General features: G+C 33.8%; 1 protein-coding gene across 1 annotated transcript in view; it reads left to right on the forward strand.

Annotated features, from left to right (window-relative positions):
- The window catches only part of EPHA6 (EPH receptor A6), an 867771-nt gene that overhangs the window by 92053 nt on the left and 751514 nt on the right, over positions 1–24204 (forward strand). The window lies entirely within an intron of this gene.

Raw genomic sequence — 24204 nt, forward strand, 5'->3', positions numbered from 1 at the left:
GAATCTATTTTTATCCATGTTTATTTACTTTGTCTCATTATGATTCTATTCACTAATCCCTAGCATTAGATTTCTACAGTTTGGTTCACTCCTTTGTTGCCAAGCTGGGCCTGCATATTGCTCAGCAACCATGTTTGTTTGGTTTTAGCTTCCTATCCTGAGTTGAAGTGGGCAGTGAAATAGTGTAAAAAGTCAATCTTGAACCAATAAGCCTCTTCTGTCTTCAGCCTCATGTAAATGATTTTTAGTTCTTTGCCCTCTGAGGACAAAGAGTTAAAACTACCAGGCACAAGTACTTGTTTTCACATCAAGATGTCAGCAGCCCTGTGGCATCAGGTCTCCCTAATACTTTGCATCTTTGTTCACTTTTTCTTCCAAGGACTTCTTACCTGGTTTTCACCTTGGCTATGGTAATTTTGATTATCTAGTTTTATATTTTATTTATGACTTCTCTATGTTGAATAGAAATGGATTATCAAAGCAAGGGGTTATGACATCACTTGACCAGAAATTCAACATAACAAAAGTTAACTTTCACTCACCTGTTGAATGGAGGACCTTATATATACCTGTTAGTGTTTTGTAAACTTTTCATTTATCTATTAAGGTTGAATAGGTTTTAAGTTATCTATATAAAATTTTAGAACCAGCCCTTTGTCTGAAAGGCATTCAAGATTATTTATTTTTTAAGTGTGAACAATATTTCTGTCCTTTATCTTGTTACTCATTAAAAAAAAAACACTACAAAATTATAATAGCTATTTCTCTCAATAGCTCTCATAGTATTTCAGGGAAAAAAGTAATAATCAAATAACTGTTACAGTTTTATTGTAATAACAAAATAGTATGATTTTTAGAAATATATTTTATTGTCATTCTCCAATAGGGTCTCTACAGATACCAAAAACAAAGTTTTTTACAAACACCGGTTCCATCCAATGCCAATTACCTATTTTATGTGTTTTATATTTAGCTTCAGGTGAATTTTCTCTCTCTGTTTATTAGCATTCTTTGATGCTGAGTAGTGATTTTGCTATGTGTTTATTAGCAGACTAAATTTCTTATGGCATCTATTTACTCATTATCTAATTTGCTTTCAAGTAGATCTTGGTGGGCGCTAGAACAAGATCACACTGGATAAAGAAAGAAGACAAGCTACTCTTTGCTTCTGGTTCTTCAGGTTTATACCTAGGAAGCAGAGAGGATGTTATTCAACTAGAAGTACATCTTTCTGTAGTCTTAGTCCTGGACTGGCTCTTCTCTTCACAGACTCACTGTCTGTCTAGAAAAGCAGCCTTCAGTCAGTGTCTTCAAAATATGCTCTTTTGTAGCCTTTTCCTTCTATATGTAACTAAATGTGTCATTTATCTCTGAGTAGATGTTAACAAACATAATCATAAATTCTAATGTAGCTACATATTTGGAAAGAACAGCAAAGTAAAGGGAGAGGAATGCTAATTAAAATTAAAATGTAGTTCAGTGACTTCCTTTATGTAAGAATTTTTCTAAATGGGTTCCAAAATTCGCAAGTTTTTTTGTTAGTGACCTGACAATGTGAATAATGTAATAGAAATCTTCATGACAGGGGTGCCTGGATGGCTCAGTTGGTTAAGTGTTGGACTCTTGATTTCAGCTCAGGTCTTGATCTCAGGGTCATGAGTTCATGCCCAGTGTTGAGTTCCATGTTGGAGGTGAAGCCCACTTTAAAAAAAATACATCTTCACAACAAATTTTGGCATTTCAGTACATGTGATTTGACAATTTCTCCCTTTGCCAATGGAAAGAATAGCATGGGGCAATGAACTAGTCTTCCTTGGTGAATTAGCCAGTGCTTCCACTTAGTGTTAGGCAGTTCTCAAGGCAAAATGTTTTCCCCTCAATGCATAATGTTTAACCCTAAAACCATAAGACTTCAAAACCTAAAGCAAATGAAAATAGAAATTGTTAGTTTTATAAAGTTTTACACATTACTTGGGTTTTGAGAAATCAGTGTTGGTTTATTTACCTGTTTGCTAAAGAAAGAAAACATCTGTTGAAACTAATGGTACATAATTGAAATTTAACCTTTAACTAGGACAGTGCCTAGAAATGAAATGCTGACTTTCCATATGTTACTGTTTTATATTCACTATACAAACTATTTTTAATATTAAAGTAATTAAATGTGTCTATGTATTTAATATTTGTAATGTGACTTAAATATTGTTATTGGGAGCCATAGTAAGGATAAGACATAGATTTATATTGAAACTGGGAAAAGATAGCTGATAGAAGAAATCTGTCATTGCATGAACGGTAGAGAAGGATAGTTTTCCCAACCGTAGCAATACTTTCCTGCCTTCCATCTCCTAACCCTCACTTACCAACTATCTCATCTAGGGATTCAGAGTAATCACTCAAAGCTTCAAAGTATTCTTCTATTGCCAGAATTTAAGTTACTTAAATAATATGTATGACCAATGAATCTTTATTTTTACATGTAAGACATGTAAATTATTAGTCAATTTTATTACCCAGTTATGACTAGTTAAAAGTACAACCTAAATAGGAATTATTACTATATATCATAGCATATGTCATATCATGTGTTCATTTCCTAGGATTTTTGTGACAAATTTCCACCAACTGGTTGGCTTAAAACAACAGGAACTTATTTTATTTTCTCATGGTTCTAGAGACCAGAAGTCTAAAATCAAGGTGTTGGCAATATCACATTTCCTCTGAAGACTCTAGGAAAACATCCTTGCTTGTGTCTTCCAAGCTTCTGGTGTTTTCCAGCAATCCTTGGCATCCCTTGGCTTTTAGCTGCATTTCTCCACTTTCTGCCTCTGTATTCACATGGCTCTCTTCCCTCTGTGTATGTCTTCTTACAAGGACACCAGTCATTGGATTTTGGTCTGTTATACATTTTGATGTTAACTTGATTACATCTTCAAAAATTATATCTCTGTTTCAAAATAAGGTCATATTTACAAGTTCTAGATGGAATTGTAAGGTGGGGGGGCACTATTCAACCCAGTCTGTGTCAGCATATTAATTTTCACAGTGGTATAAAAGGTATACTCATGATTTAAAGTAAAACAATGTGACAGATACATAGATTAATTCAATATGAAGTCAGTACAGTTGTTCAGTACCTGTTTCTTTGAGGTTAACATCTGACATTTTGAATAAACTCATTCTCACTGAGAAGTAGTTGAGATGCTAAAAATGTTTGATAGTTATGTGCTGGTAGAATAATTGCCCTGTGTCTTCTGTCTTTTAATATTTCTTTATAAGCAGAGTCCTGTTGCCATGGAGGAGCCTGTCTTTAGTGAAATCTGAAGAAGCACTGTTAAATACAATATGGACAATAGAAGAAACAAAGGGATTTGAGAAATTTGCAAATGTTTTTTTGTAATTTCAGGAAATAATCTTAATTTTCAATTTAAATATGGTCTCCAACAGCCCTTATATAGATCTTGAAAAAGTTTATGAAATTATGGGAATATATAATCATTTTATGTTTACTTGTAATGGTTTTTCAGGTGCTTCCCATTGTCAGACTTTGGTCTGCTCTATACTATGAATCAGTGACAGTTGAAGTAAATTAATATGCAAACTGTTTTGTTTTTTTTTTGAAAATGAAGTGAGCACTATCAATAATTACTCTAGAACAGTAGTTATAAACAGTGCATACAGTCCTGTTAGCTATTTACCAACTTACTGATCTCTTTATTGGTAATTGGAATAATTGTGTCTCTCACATGCCTCAACATGGAAAAAAAATAATGATCAAACATAGTTTCTCTCAGTCATGGCTAATGTTTCATAGTCATTGAACTAAGGTGGAGAAAGGTATTAATTCAGTAAGAAGACTGTGCAAATTGGTGCTCCCTGTTTTGCATAACTCCCTAGACAGGTAAAATGACATATGTAATTGGAGGAAAACATAAAAGCTACTGTCTGTTTAATTTAAAATTTCACATGTAACATATTACATATTATTCTTGTGTACATGTCTTTTTTATCCCAGGTACTTGGATTACTACAAATGAAATTAAATGGTATTGAATATCATTAGATTGTCATTGTAAATATTCTGAAGAAGACTTAATTTTTTTAAAGCACCTTAATCTTGGTGATACCTTTTTTGCAGAGAAGGATCAGAATTTTCTTTTTAGGATCCTCGATTTTAAATAACTTCAAATTGAGTTATGTAGATTAATTTGTTGAGTCTTACTTATAATACAGATATGTGAAAAGATAGATGTTTCAGGGATATGTTTTTCAGTGTTCAGGTATAAGAAAAAGCAAAAAAAAATCAAAACAGAGGAAGAAGGAAGAAGATAGTGAATACAGTAAACATAAGAAAACAGGAATTGGAGAAGGAAAGAGATGAGGCTTTTGAGGAATACGGAATACAGCTGTAATAACAATCATGGAAAGAGATGTTTAGTTTTTAGAGATTGTTTATTATATATAGAATGTTACTAAGAAGCTTTACATGGCATGTTTTTGCCACAGGAATAGGCTCTGGCATGTGCCACTGCGATTAAGCATCCTATTCATCTCTGTCAGTCGTGGCCCTTCAAAGACTGATTTCAGAGAATTGCCTGTTATGAGAGGGAGGACATGAGGAAACATTTGAAAGAACAAGTGATTAATGGCATCATTACTGAGTCCTGTAGCCATTATGCAAAACCTACAGTGTTTGTGTGAGCAAAATGGAAAAAACTGGAATATCCTTGGATTTCCACATTCTGAATCTTTGACCCAAAATGCATTAATATAACAGGTCACAGGTTGAAGATAAACTCAAGTGCCTGGCTAAATAGGAAGTGGTGATCAGTGTTGATTCTAACTACACATTTTCCTGGGAGTAAAAAAGAACTAATGTTATTTCTTTTGCATGAATTATGACATTTGTTGCTTAGAGGCAGCATATTAGGAGAGGCTAAAACTCATGGAAAATGAGGCGTTCAGTAAGACAGGACAGTTTTTATTAATTCATGAGACTCCCATCAGCTAAGAGATTCTGAAGTTCTCTGTCATGGACACCGTTAACCCAATTATTTTCATGAGGCTTGCAGCAGGCCTAAATATTTGAGTATGCTAATGAGGAAATAGTACATATATTGGCAGTCAAAGAAGAAAATAGATACATATCTGCAGGCTTCTGAGGATAGCCATGACACACACACACACAGACACACACACACACACACACACACACACATGTATACACACACACACACACACATCACATGTATATATATATATATGATTAAATGAAAAAAGCTATTACAGGACTATGTCTATAACACTACCTTATTTTTAATCTTGAAAAAGTACCTACAAAAATTATTGGCACTATATATGTATGCACAGTATACATACAATCATAAATACTTGGTGAGTGATTTCCAATTGGTTATATTACGGCAGTCCCAGTTACCTCCCAGATTCAGAATCGGATTAAGAGGACTCTGGTAGAAGATGACATTTATTTACTCTATACCCTTTTGTAAAAAAGTAGAATTATACATGATATTCACATTAATTTTTATTTTTTATATCACATTCATTTTTATGCTTTTATATGAAACAAGGAAAATGAGTTTCTAAAAAGGGACAGTTATTAAAATTTTAGTGGTCATAACAGAATAAAAATAAATTCACATGATTTGTAACTTAAACTCACATTGAGGGAACAAAAACAGCCTTCGTTTGTTGCCAAATGGATGAGAATGGTGTCCTGTTCCTAAAGGAAAAAAAGTAGAGGGGAGTATGTTACAAAATTCATATTGCCAAGGAGAACAGGGAGGCTAGATCATGCTTCATTTTTTGGCTCAGAGTCTACAAGTATAATTATGATTTTGAAGAGTTTCAAGTAATCATTACTCAACTTCCAACGAGTTATAGAAATGGTGGTATTATAAATTATTTTTATATACAATCATTTCCACTAATCACTCATTAATGTGTCTATTCTGCCAAACATCTATTAAATATGAAGATTAAAAAGTGCCAAAAAAAAGTTTGAACATTGTCCTGGAGGGCATATTGTTAATTTTAATTTTAATACCAGTTAGTTAACATGCAGTGTAATATTAGTTCCGTGTGTGTGATATACCGACTCAACAATTCCATACATCACCCAGTGCTTATCACAATAAGTGCACCCCTTAATCCCCATCACCTATTTAACCAGTCCTCCCAACCACATTCCTTGTGGTAACCATCAGTTTGTTCTCTAGAGTTAAGAGTCTGTTTCTTGGTTTGTCTCTTTCTCTCTTTTTTCCCCTTTGCCCATTTATTTTGTTCCCTAATTTCCATATATGAATGAAATTATATGGTATTTGTCTTTCTCTGACTGACTTATTTTGCTTAACATAATACTGTTTAGTTCCATCTGTGTTATTGCAAATGGAAAGCTTTCATTATTTTTTATGGCTGAATAATACTCCATTGTGTACATAATATACCACATCTTCTTTATCAGTTTATCAATCAAATGACACTTGGTCTTCTTCTATATCTTAGCTATTGAAAATAATGCTGCTGTAAACATAGGGGTGCATGTAGCCTTTGAATTCGTGTTTTTGAATTATGTAGGTAAATACCCAGTAGAATGATTGCTGGATCATAGAGTAGTTCTATTTTTAAATTTTTGAGGCCCCTCCATACAGTTTCCTACAGTGGCTACACCAGTTTGCATTCCCACCAACAGTGAACGAAGGTTCTCCTTTTTCCACATCCTCACCAAAACCTGTTGTTTCTTGTGTTGTTGATTGTAGCTGTTCTGACATGTGTGAGGTGATATCAATTTGTAGTTTTGATTTGTATTCCTCTGATGTTGAGTAATGTTGAACATCTACCTTTTCATGTGTCTGTTGGCCATTTGTGTGTCGTCTTTAGAGAAATCTCTGTTCGTCTCTTCTGCCCATTTTAAATTGAATTACTTGCATTTTTGGGTGTTGAGTTGTCTGACCTTTTATCAGATATGTCATTTGCAAAGCTCAACTTCCATTCTGAAGGTTGCCTTTTAGTTTTGTTGTTTTCTTACAGAAGCTTTTTATTTTGATGTAGTCCCAATAGTCTATTTTTGCTTTTGTTTCCCTAAGAAACCTCAGGTCTCACATTCAGGTCTTTGATCCATTTTGAGCTTGTTTGTGTATGGTGTAAGAAAGTGGTCCAGTTTTATTTTACATTTTCCTGTTCAGTTTTCCCAATACCATTTGTTGAAGAGACTGACTTTTTCCCATTGGATATTCCTTTCTGCTTTGTCAAATATTTTTTTTTATTTTTTTACTTTTTTATTTTTTATTTTTTTTTTTTTATTTTTTAATATATGAAATTTACTGTCAAATTGGTTTCCATACAACGAGTGGGAGAGAGCCAAAGCATAAGAGACTGCTTTGTCAAAGATTAATTGACCATATAGTTGTAGGTGTATTTCTGGGTTTTTTATTTTGTTCTATTGGCTATGTGTCTGTTTTTGTAACAGTACCAAAGTGGTTTGATTATTACAGTTAAAAAAAATTTTTTTTAATGCTTGTTTATTTTGGAGAGACAGAACACAAGCTGGGGAGAGGCAGAGAGAGAGGGAGACACAGAACCAAAGCAGGCTTCAGGATCTGAGCTGTCATCACAGAGCTCAATGCAGAGCCCAAACCCATGAACCACGAGAGCATGACCTGAGCTGAAGTTGGACGCTTAACTGACTAAGCCACCCAGGCACCCCTGATTACTGCAGTTTTGTAATATAACTTGAAGTCCAGAATTGTGATGCCTCCAGCTTTACTTTTCTGTTTTAAGATTGCTTTAGTTATGGGGTGCCTGGGTGGCTCAATCGGTTGAGCGACCGACTTCGGCTCAGGTCATGATCTCGTGGTTTGTGAGTTTGAGCCCTGCGTTATGCGTCAGGCTCTGTGCTGACAGCTCCGAGCCTGGAGCCTGCTTTGGATTCTGTGTCTCCCTCTCTCTCTGACCCTCCCCTATTCATGTTCTGTCTCTCTCTGTCTCAGAAATAAATAAACATTAAAAAAAAAGAAAATGGAACTTAAAAAGTTTAAAAGAAAAAATATTGCTTTAGTTATTTGGTGTCTTTTGTGGTCCCATACAAATTTTAAGATTGTTTGTTCTAGTCCTGCGAAAACTGCTATTGGTATTTTGATAGGAATCACATTAAATGTGTAGATTTCTTCGGGTAGTGTAGACATTTTAATAATATTTGTTCTTCCAGTACATGAGTATGGAATGTCTATTTCTTTGTGTAATCTTTAATTTCTTTCATCATTGTTTTATAGTTTTCAGAGTACAAATCTTTCACCTCTTTGGTTGGGTTTATTCCTAGTATCTTATTATTTTTGGTGCAATTGTAAATAGGATTGTTTTGTTAATTTCTCTTCTGCTACTTCATTATTGGTGTATAGAAATGCAACAGATTTCTGTACATTGATTTTGTATCCTGTGACTTTACTGGGTTCATTTGTCAGTTCCAGCACTTTTTGATGGAATCTTTTGGGTTTTCTGTATACAGTATCATGTCATCTGCAAATAGTGAAAGTTTTACTTCTTCCTTACCAATTGGATGCCTTTTATTTCTTTTTGTTGTCTGGTTGCTGTGGCTAGGACTTCTAGTACTATGTTGAAAAGATATGTTGAGAATGGACATCCTTGTCTTGTTCCTGATCATAGGGAAAAGCCCTGTGTTTTCCCATTAAGGTCATTGATTTTAGCTGTAGGATTTTCATATATGGCCTTTATTATGTTGAACTATGTTCCTTCTAAAGCTATTTTGTTGAATGTTTTTATAATGAATGGATTTTGTGCTTTGTCAAATGCTTTTTCTGCATCTGTTGAAATGATCATATGGTTATTATCCTTTCTGTTATTAATGTGATGTATCATGTTGATTGATTTGCACATACTGAACCACACTTGAAACCCAGGAATAAATCTCACTTCATCTTGGTGGGTGATTTTTTTTTAATGTATTATTGGATCTGGTTTGCTAGCATCTTGTTGAGGATTTTTACATGTGTGTTCATCAGATATATTGTCCTATGCTTCTGTCTTTTTTTTTTTAATTTTTTTTTAACGTTTATTTATTTTTGAGACAGAGAGAGACAGAGCATGAATGGGGGAGAGTCAGAGAGAGAGGGAGACACAGAATCCGAAACAGGCTCCAGGCTCTGAGCAGTCAGCACAGAGCCGGACGCGGGGCTCGAACTCACATACCGCGAGATCGTGACCTGAGCCGAAGTCAGACGCTTAACCGACTGAGCCACCCAGGCGCCCCTTATGCTTCTCTTTTTTAGCGGTATCTTTATCTGGTTTTGGTGTCAGGATAATGCTGCTCTCATAGAATGAATTTGAAAGTTTTACTTCCTTTTCTATTGGACTAGTTTGAGAAGAATAGGTATTAACTTTTCTTTAAATGTTTTGTAGAATTCACCTGTGAAACCATCTGGTCCTGGGTGTTTCTTGGGAGTTATTTGATTACTGGATGTAATTTCTTAGTTGGTGATTGATCTGTTCAAATTTTCTATTTCTTCCTTTTTCAGTTTTGGTAGGTTACATGTTTCTAAAAATTTATCCATTTCATCTAGGTCAATTTGTTGGCATATAGGTTTTCATAATATTCTGTTATTGTATTTCTGTGATGTTGGTTGTTAATTTCTCCTCTCTCATTTGTGATTTTATTTATGAGTCATTTCTCTTTTTTGTTGATAAACCTGGCTAGAGGTGTATTAATGTTATTGATTTTTTTCAAATATTCAGCTCCTGGTTTCATTGATCTATTCTATTGGTTTTGGTTTTTGTTTTAGTTTCCGTATCATTTATATATGCTGTAATCTTTATTGTTTCCTTCTGCTGATTTTAGGTCTTCTTTGTTGTTCTTTTTCTAGTTCCTTTAAGTGTAAAGTAGGTATCCTAGAAAGTTATTTTTTATTTGTTGTAGTTACAAGTAAATATGTATGAAAACTTAAAAGACATCACTGTTTCCTATGGAGAGTGGGATGATTATGCCAACATCACAAAACTTATTGCTAATTTAATATGCCAGAGTATTATATTACCAATAAGAAAGACAAAAGATGGGAAAAGACCATGGAAAGAGCTAGGGCAGTGGAAACCTCTTGGCATTGTTTAGCACCTTCTGGGATTGCTGTATTGGAAATATGGGCACACTTGCTGTTAAATTGAGCAGGTATTTGGCAGAAAGTTATTTTTAAAGCAATGGGCTAATCTTGTCTTGTAGGAACACAAAAACCTCTCTAATTAATTCCAACACAGAAATTAAAACAGGAAATGGTTTACAAACATATTTGAAGGACTAGAGGAGTAAAAGATGGAAAAACCCTAGTACTGAAGGGGCAAAAATAAGTGATTATCCAGAGTCCCATGACAGAGAGCTCCTGTGGCTGCTTCTGTTGTTCAAAGTACTGACTCTCCATTTTTCAGCAAGCCAGGAGTCACACATCTACCCACACTGGCAGAATTTTGGCAAGCACATTCCGGCCAAAGCTCTTGGCATTCATCTATGAAGTGGCTGGTGTCCACATCTCAGTTGATGCTGCTGCATTGCCTGTTGCCAGAGCCAGTGAGGCTGTCCTGCTAAGGACTGCAGGACTACCCCTCCTCTGCTGCCAGAGCCAGAAGTAGACTAGGGGAGTAACAATGCCTTTTTTCCTGCTTTCAGTCTACCATCAGTGTCTCTCACTGACAAGATCCAACTGGAAGTTAGGCAGCAATTGATTCTGGGAAACTGCCACTTCATGTGCTAATTATATTAATTTAACAAATAGATGTTGAACATTTTCTGTGTGTCAGATATATTTTAAACACTTAAGACTCAAAAATTAGCAAAACAGACAAAACCTGTGCCTCCTTGGTGCTTATATTTAAGCCAAGAGAGAAAGGAAATAATTGCATGTGTAAGTTACTATGATGTAAAGTGGTGATTTGTGCTAAGAAGAAATAATGACAGAAGAGTGAAGACTGTTAGTGAAATGGTGCTGAAGTTGGGGAAGATCTCCCTGATAATATTTGAGCAAAACTCTTTTAAAAAAAAAAAAAGAATGGTGAGCCATGTGGACATCAGAAGGAAGACTGTTCTTGGGAGAGGTATCATCTAGTGCAAACCCTTTCAAGTTTGGATGATTGACAAATGTAAGGAAAAACATGGGAGCTGGTATAACTAGTGTGAATGGAGCAAGGGCATGAATTATAGGAGTTGAGGACAAAGATATCATTCCCCTCCCCCCTGCATTTATGACAGCTCATTTGACTCAGATATTCTATGGAACTCTCTTTGAGAGACTCTGCTTAGAACGCATGATAGAAATTTGTAGATATTTGCCAGGATTCCAGCATTGGCAATACTTCTAAATTTGATGTACAGGATGATGTTATTCATGAAATTTCTGCCAAATACAATTAGCTCACACAATACATGAAAACGATAATATTTTACTTGTCAAATTAAAGTTGTAAACAGACAATAACACTGACAAAAAAGCATTAAAACTAGTGTTCTTGTTCAGGCTAATATCACTGTATATATTGGAAAATAGGTACATACCACAAACCATAAAATCAGTAACATTCTTACCTAGTATTACCATTTATGAGAATCTTGACTAGGGAACGCAAAAAGTACATGTGACATGTGCTTTAAGATGTTAATTGCCTAGTTATTTAACATTTCTAAGAGAACGAAGAAAAATGGCTTTAGAATTCAAAGTACATTAATATTTATGATAGTACAAATAGTTTCACTAAATCACAGATGTTTTATGGTGACTTGGGTCTATTAAGAACTCCAAGGTCTTAAGATCTTTCCTGTTCTGTGAATAATTTTATAGGAATATTTAGTTGTAAAATTATTTGAAAACTATTTTAAATAGGATATAGAAAGTTCTTCCTGTGTTTAAATTTTTAATTACAATTTTAATGTTCACAATTATTAGTCTGAGCATAGAGGCCTGAATGCATCTAATTAAGGATGAAAATACAGATTTAAAAAAATCATATGGAATATTATCATATCTTTCTACAAAGAAAATAAATTAAATTAAAAGTTATTAATGTTATCTAAACCAAATTAAGTATTTTATAGTTCTGTGAACACTGGGTTCAAGAATGGTAAATATACTTGAACCAAAATACCTGACATGCTTTGTCACTTGTAGAAAGACTTATAGCTTAGAAAAACTTGTAACGTGTAGGAAATAAGACTATTAATTATTTTTATCAGGTTTTACTTACTATTATAGGAATCACCAAGAGTGACAGTCTCTACAAATGCTAGAGAAGCGAAACTGGTTTTAAGTTACCATATATGGATGTTTTAAATATAGTAAATTGTAGTCTACAAGAGTTACTTTTATCATAGATTACTTACGGTTTATAGAATCTCATATTTAAGATGTTTTAATTAGAATAATATTGTAAATATATACCTAACCTATGTAGGAATGTGTGTGTGCATTCTTCCTCTCTCTCTCTCTCTCTCTCTCTCTCTCTCTCTCTCACACACACACACACACACACACACACACACAGATTAGTAGTTCAAAACTTAAAACTACATCTTATAAAATCTGAGTATGATAGGTCTGCTGAGTACAAATCATACTGAGAAATCCCAGAGAATTGCCCCCCAATGTTATTTTTCTCCCCCTCCCCCCCTTTTTTTAATAAAAGCTAAATTGTCCAGATTCACTTACCAAGAAATTGCTAAGCAAAGCTGCAAGAGAGAGGAGTGGCAGGCAATATAACTTCCATTCCCCCTACTTTCTCTCTCTCTCTCTTTTTGTTTTTACTTTTATTTCTGCAGATCCTGCAGTCTCAGATTTCTACTCTGTTCTGACCAACACTGTATGTGAAGTGGGTCACGTGTCAGCCATCTTTGGTAAGTTTCACTGAATCCCAGGCTTTTGTCTTCCTTGGTTCTCAGTTTCTTTATTCCTGGATCCTATTCCTCATGCTCTAACATCTGCTTCACAATGCATCAAGATCCTCTTGTCTCACTTGTTTACCCACTGAGTACCTTGAACACTCTGATCACAAGGGAACTCATATCAAAGCTATTTCCATTCACACATCCTGTCATGACATGTGCCTTTGTGCCCTGTTATATCTTTCTTCCTTTCTTTCTTTCTTTTTTTTTTTTTAAATATCTTTGTGTCTTTGCACCTTTGTTTACAATTTCTAGTTTGTTCTTTGTCGTAATTTTCTATGCTACTTCTTGTGGTCTCTCAGACTACAAAGCAGCAGCAAACTTTTTACAGTAGCTGGCTTAGGACAACCGTTGAGTTAGGAAGTAAGGAGTTTTCAAGATATATTTTTCTCTAGAAAGTTTAGAGTACAGAAAGGTCATGCAGAATTTGGATCACTGGAAATAGAGACTGGAAATAAATAGAGACCAGGACATGGGAAGAATACTGATAAGAGAAAGGATAAGATTATTAGGTCTAGATTTGTAGGACACTGAGATTCCAGATAAATGATTCCTGGATTCCTGGTAGGGACGGTAGGCAACAAAGGAAGAAAGAATTGAGCACTGAGGAAATTAAGATACTTTGGTTGGGTTTACAAATAAGACTTATTGCTACTTATCGTACTCTTGATGAAATATCAAGGAAGGTGATAATTAAAAGATCTGTAGAAGTAAAGTAAAAATAGTAATAAAATGACAAATGACTTGCATTCCTGTGATTTCTATTATGTATCATTTATTAAAATATGTTTAGCATTTCCTTGAGACTTTTACTATAAATACCTTGAATGCCAAGATTTTAGGATTGACCACTTAAATATTTTACCTTATTTCCTTATTAACATTGTGCACCTCTTGTGTTCAAGGAACTGTTACAGGTGTTCTTTATTACATACTCTCCAGAAAAGATGTTTATTTACTTCTTTTTATTCAAGTTATCTGTTCATTATGAATATGGAATAGTTGCAAATAAGATTAATTAGCTTCTAGTATCTTGCAGCTATTTCTAGACCTTTACCTATTTTTGATAACAAGGGGAAAATATTTTGATATTTTTCTCCTGCTATTGTTTTATAATTATTACTTATTTTTTTCATTTTTTGTTTGCATTGATATATAATCTTTTATTGGCATTAATAGTTTCAATTTTTGTATCTTTTATATTCAGTAAAAGATGTCAGTTTCAAGAGAGTATACAGGGATATTTTATGTTTTGACTTTCTGTAATTAATTATTATTTTATAATTTATTTTAAGATATCAGTAGTCCCTCCCTAAGGTCATATGTCTGGTACAGCGTAATGAAATAATTTACAGTATATCCTGAGATAATCAACTGTGAGAAAATGTCAAAGTTCGGTACCATTCAAACAAATGAGTTAACTTTGTTTAGTTTTCTTTTCTATTAGTGTGTTACATGTTTATGTATATTTTCATTCCAAAGGCCAATTTAGCCTTATTTACATAACAATTTCTATTTTATTCTACAAACACAGGAATACAATTGAATAACCACAGAATTTTTGCAAAATTTTTTCAGATATTTTGCCATATCTGATCACCAGTGATAGAGTGTGGCAAAATGAAATATTGAACTGGATAGCTTTTTTGTGTACTTGGATAGCTTATTTTTAGTTCTCAACTAAGATCAATAAGTAGGGTAAAAATTATATTTCTTCATTCCTTTTTTATTCAGATTTAGCAATTTCATTTCATATTCTGAGATAACAATAACTATTATTAACTGAGTGAGTCAGTGAAGTACAATGGAATCTAGGGGCAGCTGGGTGGGAGAGTTGGTTGGATATGAGAAGATAGTTTTATACTGAGAGAAGGAAGTATTTGAGTCTTTTTAAAATTTTACAATAAAGAAAACTTTTTTTTCTGTATTTTTATTGTTGTAAACTGATAGTTTTATACTGAGAGAAGGAAGTATTTGAGTCTTTTTAAAATTTTACAATAAAGAAAACTTTTTTTTCTGTATTGTTATTGTTGTAAACTGTTGATGACTTTGAAAGCAAAAGCTATTTGAGTTTATTTGGAGGCATTGAGATGAAAGGATCATCTTAATCCAGTTTTAAGGGGATGGCTTTGTTGATGTTAATCTACTATGAGCCAGAAATAAAGCTTTCAGAGATTTGTAAAGTAATTGAAACACTGGGAAAGATGAAAAACAGGAGCCAGAGGTTTCTTTTGCTTTATATTGATTCAATTAGTGAGACACAGTTTTCAAGGTTTCAGCAACAGTGATAGAGAGGTGCAGGCTTTGATGGTAGATAAGATATTTTTTCATGTTCCTTTAACTGGTTGTTTTTGTTCTAAAAATAGTTTGGAGAGTTTTTTTTAGGACAGAGCTAATGTGGTATGTTAACTTCCTAAGGAATTAGTTTTTATTTTTTCTATTTTTATTTTTTTTTAAGTTTATTTATTTTGGGGGAGAGAGAGAGAGCAGGAAGGTCAGAGAGGGAGAAAGAATCCCAAGTAGGCTCTGCACTGTCAGCGCAGAGCCTGATGCAGGGCTCAGACTCACAAACTGTGAGATCATGACCTGAGCTGAAACCAAGACTCTGGGTGTCTGAGCCACCCAGACACCCCGATAATTGGTTTTTAAACTAATATACTTAGTGTAGATGAGAATTATTTGGGCACTCACTCAGATTATTAAGAAAAAAATAATTATTTTTAAACTTTTTAGGCTGGTCCACTAGATTCAAAATCTTTGAATTAATTTTTAAAAGTAAGTTCCAGTGAAACATTTTGGTGTAAAGATAAACATAATAGGAATTTTCACAAATATCTTTAAATACTTGTTTGATATTTATTCTTTTCTGCTGTCTTCCTCCCATTGACATTTCAGAATGGCTAATATCTACATGTGAGATCTTAGAAGAACTGTATAATGTGTGTATGTTTGTAATAAAAATAACAATGTATCTGTGGTTTCACTTACTAAGTTTATTTATATTTTACCTCTTTCCATAAAAGGTATGAGGCAACTTATCATAGCACTATGTAAATTAATTTATAACTTTAGAATTAAATATGGAATAACTTTTTAATATATTCTAAATATTACATCTTAAGAAGACTTCAGTCTTTTATGTTCAAGGGACTCAATATATATTTTTTATATAAATTAATGGAATGAAGTAAAAAAAAAGTGATAAATCTTCAGTGAATTGCATAACCCAACAGTTATATGACTAGAATATCATGGCCTAAAATCCAACTTTCTTTAACAGGAAACTGTGGATGGGAGTTATGATGTTGATTTTGTTGCAGAGTTTATGCCTGATCTGGGCATATATTTCTTCAGTCCCACAATGTGGGAATTGGTCTAAACATAATCTAAGCTTCCATCCTTACATCTGGTGTCCGTGAATAGCCCATTGGTGCTTATACCCTCCCATAAATAGTTAGTTTGTTAATTCCTCAGTATGCCCAACTGATATCTGTGTAATTCCAAATGCCAGTAAAGTTTTTCTTATACTGAGATGAAATCTGTCTTCATAAGTTTTGTGTTGTTCGTAGTGCTAAGTGTGCCCTCAGTATATTCATAAAAATTGATGAAAATATTATGCAGGACTGGACAGAGCATTTTGTTATGTTCACAGTTTTTAACCACAACAACAGACATTTTTAAGTCCTTTTTAATCAGTACCTTTTGAACTTGGCTATTCAGTTAGTAGTAATCAAATAATTGTCCTTTTAGTTTCACAAACATTTTTCCATCGTGCACAGTAGGACATTGCAGAAACTTGACAGATGCCTTGCAAACTCCTGATCGATTTTGATGGCTGCATTTTCTAAGAAGGAAGGAAGTATGAAAGGTGGGAGGGAGAGAAGGAAAAGCAGAAGAGAGGAAGGAAAGAAGGAACGAATTCATTTACATATGTAAGATTTGCTATTAGAGAATCCATAGGATTCTTTATATGCAGGAATTTTGCTTTGCATATATAATTCCCTTTACATGTTCAGTTTCTCTATGTGTGTCATGAACCAATTGCCAATAAAGAGTGAAAACAACAGATATATCCTCATAAAATTTATAGCCTAGCAAGAGATAGATAAAAGTGAACAGGAAATTCCAATATTGTGAGATAAATGTGTTGATGTGATAAAATACAGAGTACTATGAAATAATAGAGGAAGTGCCAACCCCAGTTATACATTTATTCTTGGGAGAAGTAGCATCTATTGAAGACCTGAAGGTTGAGTAGGATTTATTTAGGCAAAAAGTGGAAAGGCAAAAGTTTTTTAGAAATAATCAGAAGTCCTTCAGAGAGAGAGCACAGTAGTGACTTAAAGAAAGGAAACATGGTTGAATATTCTAGCAGCATGGTTTTTGAGAGAGGGAAAAGCAGTGTAAGATGGAACTAAAGAATATCTAAGAGGAGTTGTAAAAATTTTTTTAATTGAAGTATAATTAACATACATTATATTAGTTACAGGTGTACAACATATTGATTCAGCAATTATATATATTACTCAATGCTCACCAGGATAAGTGTAGTCACTATCTATCACCATACAACATTACAGTATTATTTACTATATTCTCATATGCTTTACTTTTTATCTGTGTGACTTATTTATTTTATAGCTGGAAGATTTTGCCCCTTAATCCCCTTTATGTCTCCCACCCATCATCCCACCCACTTCTCCTCTGACAACCAGGAAGTTGTATTTAAGAGTATGTATTCTGTATTTAAGACTCTTCTGTATTAAGAGTCTAGGTTTGGGGCACCTGGGTGGCTCAGTCGGTTGAGCGTCCGACTTCAGCTCAGGTCACAATCTCACGGTCCGGTCCGTGAGTTCGAGCCCCGCGTCGGGCTCTGGGCTGATGGCTCAGAGCCTGGAGCCTGCTTCCGATTCTGTGTCTCCCTCTGTCTCTGCCCCTCCCCCGTTCATGCTCTGTCTTTGTCTCAAAAATGAATAAACGTTAAAAAAAAATTTATAAAAAAAAAAAAGAGTCTAGGTTTTTGTTTGTTTCTCCTTTTATTTGTTTTGTTTTTCAGATTCTGCATATAAGTGAAAAGTATTTCTCTTTTTCTGATTTATTTGCTTAGCATAATATCCTCTAAGTCCACCCATGCTGTCACAAATGGCAAGATCTTATTCTTTTTTATGGCTGAGTAATATTCCATATATGTGTGTGTCTTTTTTATCCATTCATCTGTCTATTAGTCCATCTATCATGGACACTTCTGCTGATTCTGTATCTTGGCTGTTGTAAATAATGCTGCAGTAAACACAGGTGTGCATGTATCTTTTTTGAATTAGTGTTTTCATTTTCTTTGGTAAATACCTAGTGAAGGAATTACTGGAAGTATGGTTATTTCATTCTGCAATTTTTTTATTCAAGTATAATTTACATAAAGTGTTGTGTTTTTTGTTTAATTTTTGTTTTTGTTTTATTTTTATGAAAGAGAGAGAGAGAGAGAGAGAGAGAGAGAGAGTATCTTAATCAGGCCCTACATTTAGCCTGAGACCCTGGGGTCATGACCTGAGCTGAATTCAACAGTCAGATATTTAACTGACTAAGCCATCCAGGTATCCCCACATACAGTATTATATTTGTTTCAGGTATACAGTATAATATATATTATGATATATATTTTAATGTATTTAATATATTTTTAATTTTCTGAGGAACCTCCATACTTTTTCCCCCAGTGGCTGTACTAACTTATATTTCGAGCAGTGGTACACAAAGGCTCCTTGTCTTTTGCATCCTCACCAACACTTACTATTTCTTGTCTTTTTGATTCTAGCCATTCTGACAAGTATAAGGTGATATCTCATTGTGGTTTCGATTTGCATTTTTCTGATGATGAGTGATGTTGAGCATCATATCATGTGTCTGTTGGCCATCTGTATGTCTTCTTTGGAAAAATGTCTATGCCCATTTTTAATCAGATTATTTGTTGGTTTTTTTTTGTTTTGTTTTGTTTCTTTGTTTTTTTTTTTTTTTCTTTTGGTGTTGAGTTATATAAGGTTTTTATTTAATTTGATATTAACTGTTATGGGAAGTATCATTTGCAGATATCTTCTCCTATTCAGTAGGTTGCCTTTTTGTTTCATTGATGGTTTCCTTCACTGTGCAAAAGCTTTTCTGCTGTGGTCCCAGTAGTTTATTTTGCTTTTGCTTTCCCTTACCTAAAGAGACATTATCTAGAAAAATGTTGCTATGGCTGATGTCAAAGAAATTACTGCCTGTTTTCTTCTAGGAATTTTATGGTTTCACATTTCACATTTAGTTCTTTAATCTGTTCTGAGTTTATTTTTGTATATGGTGTGAGAATGTGGTCATGTTTCATTCCTTTGAATGTAGCTATCCAGATTTTCTAGCAACATTTATTGAAGAGACTGTCTTTTCCCCAGTGTGTATTCTTGCCTCTTTTGTTGTAGAGTAATTAACTATATAAGTATGGGTTTATTTCTGGGCTCGCTCTTGTTCCGCTGATCTATATGTCTATTTTTTTTTTTGCCAGTACATAGTGTTTTGATTATTACAGCTTTGTAGTACATCTTGAAACCTGGGATTGTGTTTAGAAAGGCCTTGTGTATGTCACATTAAAGAACATGGACTTAATTGTAAGGGAGTGGCTTAATCCACTTTATATTTATGGAAGATCACTGTTGGCTGCAGACCTGGCTGTATCTTACTATGTACTATTCACTTTAAAACTTTTAGTAGGGGTGGGCGCCTGGGTGGCTTGGTCGGTTAAGCGGCCGACTTCTGCTCAGGTCATGATCTCACGGTCCGTGAGTTCGAGCCCCGCGTCGGGCTCTGTGCTGACAGCTCAGAGCCTGGAGCCTGTTTCAGATTCTGTGTCTCCCTCTCCCTCTGCTCTTCCCCTGTTCATGCTCTGTCTCTCTCTGTCTCAAAAATACATAAACGTTAAAAAAAAAAAAAATTAAAAAAAAACTTTTAGTAGGGGAGAATTTCCCAACTTTCTAAACCTGATCATATTCCCCTTGCATATGCTCTTTAACACTTTGCACATCACCAGCAGAGTGCATGTTATAATTATAATAGAATAATAATTTATGAGGTTAGATGTTCAATGTTACATTCTCCTCCCAAATCATAATCTCTGAGATAATAGAGGCCAAACTGTCTGGTATATTGCTGTATCACCAGCACCTGTCTCAGTACGTTTTATGTAGTAGGTATGCAATAAGTATGTTTTGAATGAGCGATCTATAGGAATCTAAGTACCATGAATAAGAAAGCCTTTAAGATTAACTAATAACTTAGCTAAAGAGAACTAAAACTCAATGATGATTTTAATCTCTTTTTTTTCTCATTCTTATCTCTGTAAGACAAACAGTCGTTGAGGACCTTTCTGTGCCAAGTATTGTGATAGAAAATAAGGAAGATGGGGTGCCTGCATGGCTCAGTCGGTTGAGCATTTGTCTCTTGATTTCTGCTCAGGTCATGATCTCCCTGTTCATGAGTTTTAACCCCATGTTGGGCTCTGTGCTCACAGTGCAGAGCCTGCTTGGAATTCTGTCTCTCCCTCTCTCTGCTTCTCCCCCACTATGCACACATACTCTCTCTCAAAATAAATAAACAAACACTTCAAAAAAAGAAACTAAGGGAAATAAATGATAAGGTGTGTGAATAATAAATATTTAAAAAAAATAATGGCTACAATTCAAGAAAGGTGTATTGTAGAGATACAATCAGCAATATTAAATAAACAGCTAAAAGTATAGATTTCTTCTCCTTATTACATCTTAAGAAAAAGCTTTATCTTTTATGGATCTTTCATATCCCTGAAGCTGCATATTAACTTTAAAATGTCTTTTATACCAAAATAGAAAGAATTGCCTGAGTAGAGCTTCTTTTAAAGTATAATTAGAGACTTGCTGTTAGTGATTTATCAACAAAGATAAAACACTAGTCTAAAAGATTAGGAGATATTGATGAATTGGAAATAGCTACCTTGTTGCTATTCTTAAAAATCTACTTAAGTTTTTTGATCAATGATAAGTGAGTGAGTATCTATTCAGGAAAATTTTAAATTATGTATAAATAAATAAAATCTTTCTGCTTTTAAGCCAGAAAAATCAATATTATTTTAAATACTGTTTGTAATTACATATTTCAAAAAGCCATTGTAATTACAAAAAACAGCCACAAATATACTCATAAAAGTACCTAATTCAAAAGGATCCATGTAGAATTTTGGCTTCCAAAGCAAATATTAAATTGAAAAATTTCTGGTAAAATTAATTTCAGCTCTTTAAGTTATCATTTGTGATTTAAAAAGAATAGGAATTCCAGAGACCCCAACTCAGTGAAATTTATGCAGTGTGTGAAGAAACTACTTCATAATTTTTGGCAGAGTTAAATGGCAATATGGCCATTAAGTAGAGAAATTCCTAGTAAAGGATATAGGTATTAACCAGAAAGAAAAGCAAGTTGAGAGAATCTTGTTTGCCAGGGAAATAAGATGTATGGATATTCTAGAATAAAATTCTCTATTTTGATTCCCCCCACCCACACTCTTTTCGATATTGAAATAAAACTTAAAAGAATGTTGAAGAAGATTATCTAAATTCTTTTGTGAGATTTTGAGAGAATTGTGAGGTTAAAAAAAAATCAAATTTTAGTTGACTAAAATTGCATATACAGATTGGTGAAAAACAGTGTTAAGAAGCAAAACCTTTAGATAGGTAAGTCAATTAAATATTTTTTGTCTCTACTATTAAATATGGGTACTGTGGATTGAATATAAAAGTTTATAAAGTTATGGGAACATTGAGGCATCAATATTTGCACTGTGAAGAAATAAGATATGTCTCCTTGAAAGGAAAGTAAGGGAAAAGGAAGTTAAAATAAGCCATAGTAGCTACCAGTTAAACTTTAATGTAAGGAAAATGTCACATGTATTAAAATATGTATTTCTTTATATTGCTTTAAAATTGAGCATTCCTTTATTCATGTGTATTATTAATTATTTACATTTTAATGTTAATAAGCTGTTTTCTGTTAGTGGTACATAGAGTAATTTAGGCTAATCCAACATATCTATACTGGAGAAAACGATTGTTCCTTAATGGAAGCCATAGAATTACTGACTTAATGCATAAGCATGGTTAAATTGTTAGTGTTTGGCTAGAATGAGAAGTGATTAAGGTAATAAATTCTACCTACTATGTACCTAATGCTTCACATATATTTTGAAATTCATTCTCACAAAAACTCTTTCATTAATTGATATTCTCATTTTGTAGCTAAGGAACCTAAAGCTTATAAAGTGTAAGAAAATTTCTTACATAATACAAGCACTTATTTTTCAGGGAGTCAAGATTTAAATAAAAATGTGTCTTATTCTAATCCATGTTCTTCTCTTTATACTGCAATAGCCCTCTCACATGATGTTGATAACAGTAGCAATTGCAGCAGCATTAGTAATAATATAGTGATAGCATATACTTATTGGGCTTACTGTGTGCCAGACACTGTCCCCAGCACAGTGGGGACAGTATTAATTTAATACATTAATTCCATTTAATTCAAAAAAGAACTCTGTGAAATATATGCTGTTTTGTCATATTTTTATTGGTGAGAAGAAGAAACCAGGAAATAGGAGAAACCACGATTGTATGGGTGTATGTAGGTTTGTGTGATTCTACAGATGCAGGTAGAAATGCAGGCTTTTAATAAATTAAAATGGTATAGTACTTTGTATTTCAATGTGGTTTTAAATAAATTTCATCCTTTTAATAATTTATGATTTAAAAATGCTGATAATTGAGTCCTTGAAAAGGTTATAAAGTATTCAAGTCCTAAAGAAAGAGAATAGACCTATCCATATTTGTGGGTGGGTAAAAGACTGATGTGGGCGTATTTGAACTTCTTGGTCCCAGGGTAGCCTAAAAGGCATAATTAAATTTGATTTTTGGTTTAGGAGTTTGAGAACAGAACTGTAGGGAACCAGTTCATTCATATGAACTGGTAAACAGTTACAGTTGCCTGTAAACAGATGTCTAACTGGAGAGAAAGAAGTGGTGATTTTGATTTCTGTAGAGGAGAAAGAAATAAAAGCATACTTGGTAATTCTCATAATGGTAAGTTCCGGGAGTAGTTGAAATCCTTTTGTAGGCTTTTCCTTATGTCATCTTTACCATTTGGTAGTAGTAGCATAGTAGTATTTTTGACATTACTTGGTAGGTTAATAAATATCCTTCTGTATTTACTGAAGTTCTGAGGGGGAAAAAATGTATGTCTTGAAGGGACCAAAGAAAAAACAATGAACTCCACTGTGGAATGGTAGAAAGTAAGTTTGGTCTAACATGGCAGAATGCTTAGAAGATGGTCCTTTTGATTAAAAGACTTATTACTACATGAGGAGACTATTATTATTATTATTATTATTATTATTAATATGAGTCTCCAGGATCAGGGGGTCAGTGAGTTCAAAATACTGGGCAATCAGAAAATATAAGAAGCTCCCCCAATCGCAAAGACTCAGTAACTTCATAAAATTTGCAAAATGAGAAATCAGTACATTTTTATTGATTAACTTGTGTAACTTCGTACTTAGTAATCTTCAAAAGTATGGAAGATTTAGTATTTGCGAATATCTACAGTGCCATTAATGTTTTCAATTTTATAATTACAGATAAAAAAATTTTCCAGTGGAATTTCTTTGATTCTTCTATATGGTATCTTTCAAATTTTTTTGCCATTGACAGTATAATTTTTATATTGCAACCCCATATTTTAGAAAGTTATGAAAATAATACTTATTGTTACTATTTTCTATTTTACTTTTTCTAGTGTTTCCCCCTCCTCCTCCTGCTTTTCCTCCTTTTCCTCCTCCTCCTTCTCCCCTCATCTCCATTTCCCCTTCCTGTTTTTCTCTCATCTTGGTAGTCGTGACCCACTATCATTACATATTTTTTAAATGTTTATTTTTTGAGAGAGAGAGAGAGAGAGAGAGCACGCACAAGCCAGGGAGGGGCAGGGAGAGAGAGAGAGACAGAATCCAAAGCAGGCTCTAGGCTTCTAGCTGTCAGCACAGAGACCGACATGGGGCTTGAACTCACAAACTCTGAGATCATGACCTGAGCCAAAGTCAGACACTTAACCGGCTGAGCCACCCAGGCACCTCATGACCCACTATTATTTTGATGACCCAGTCATGATCGAGATTTGCAGTGCATTGAGATTGGAGCACAAAAAAGATTATGAGT

Source organism: Panthera uncia, chromosome C2 (assembly GCF_023721935.1).
Source record: "Panthera uncia isolate 11264 chromosome C2, Puncia_PCG_1.0, whole genome shotgun sequence".
Lineage (NCBI taxonomy): Eukaryota > Metazoa > Chordata > Mammalia > Carnivora > Felidae > Panthera > Panthera uncia.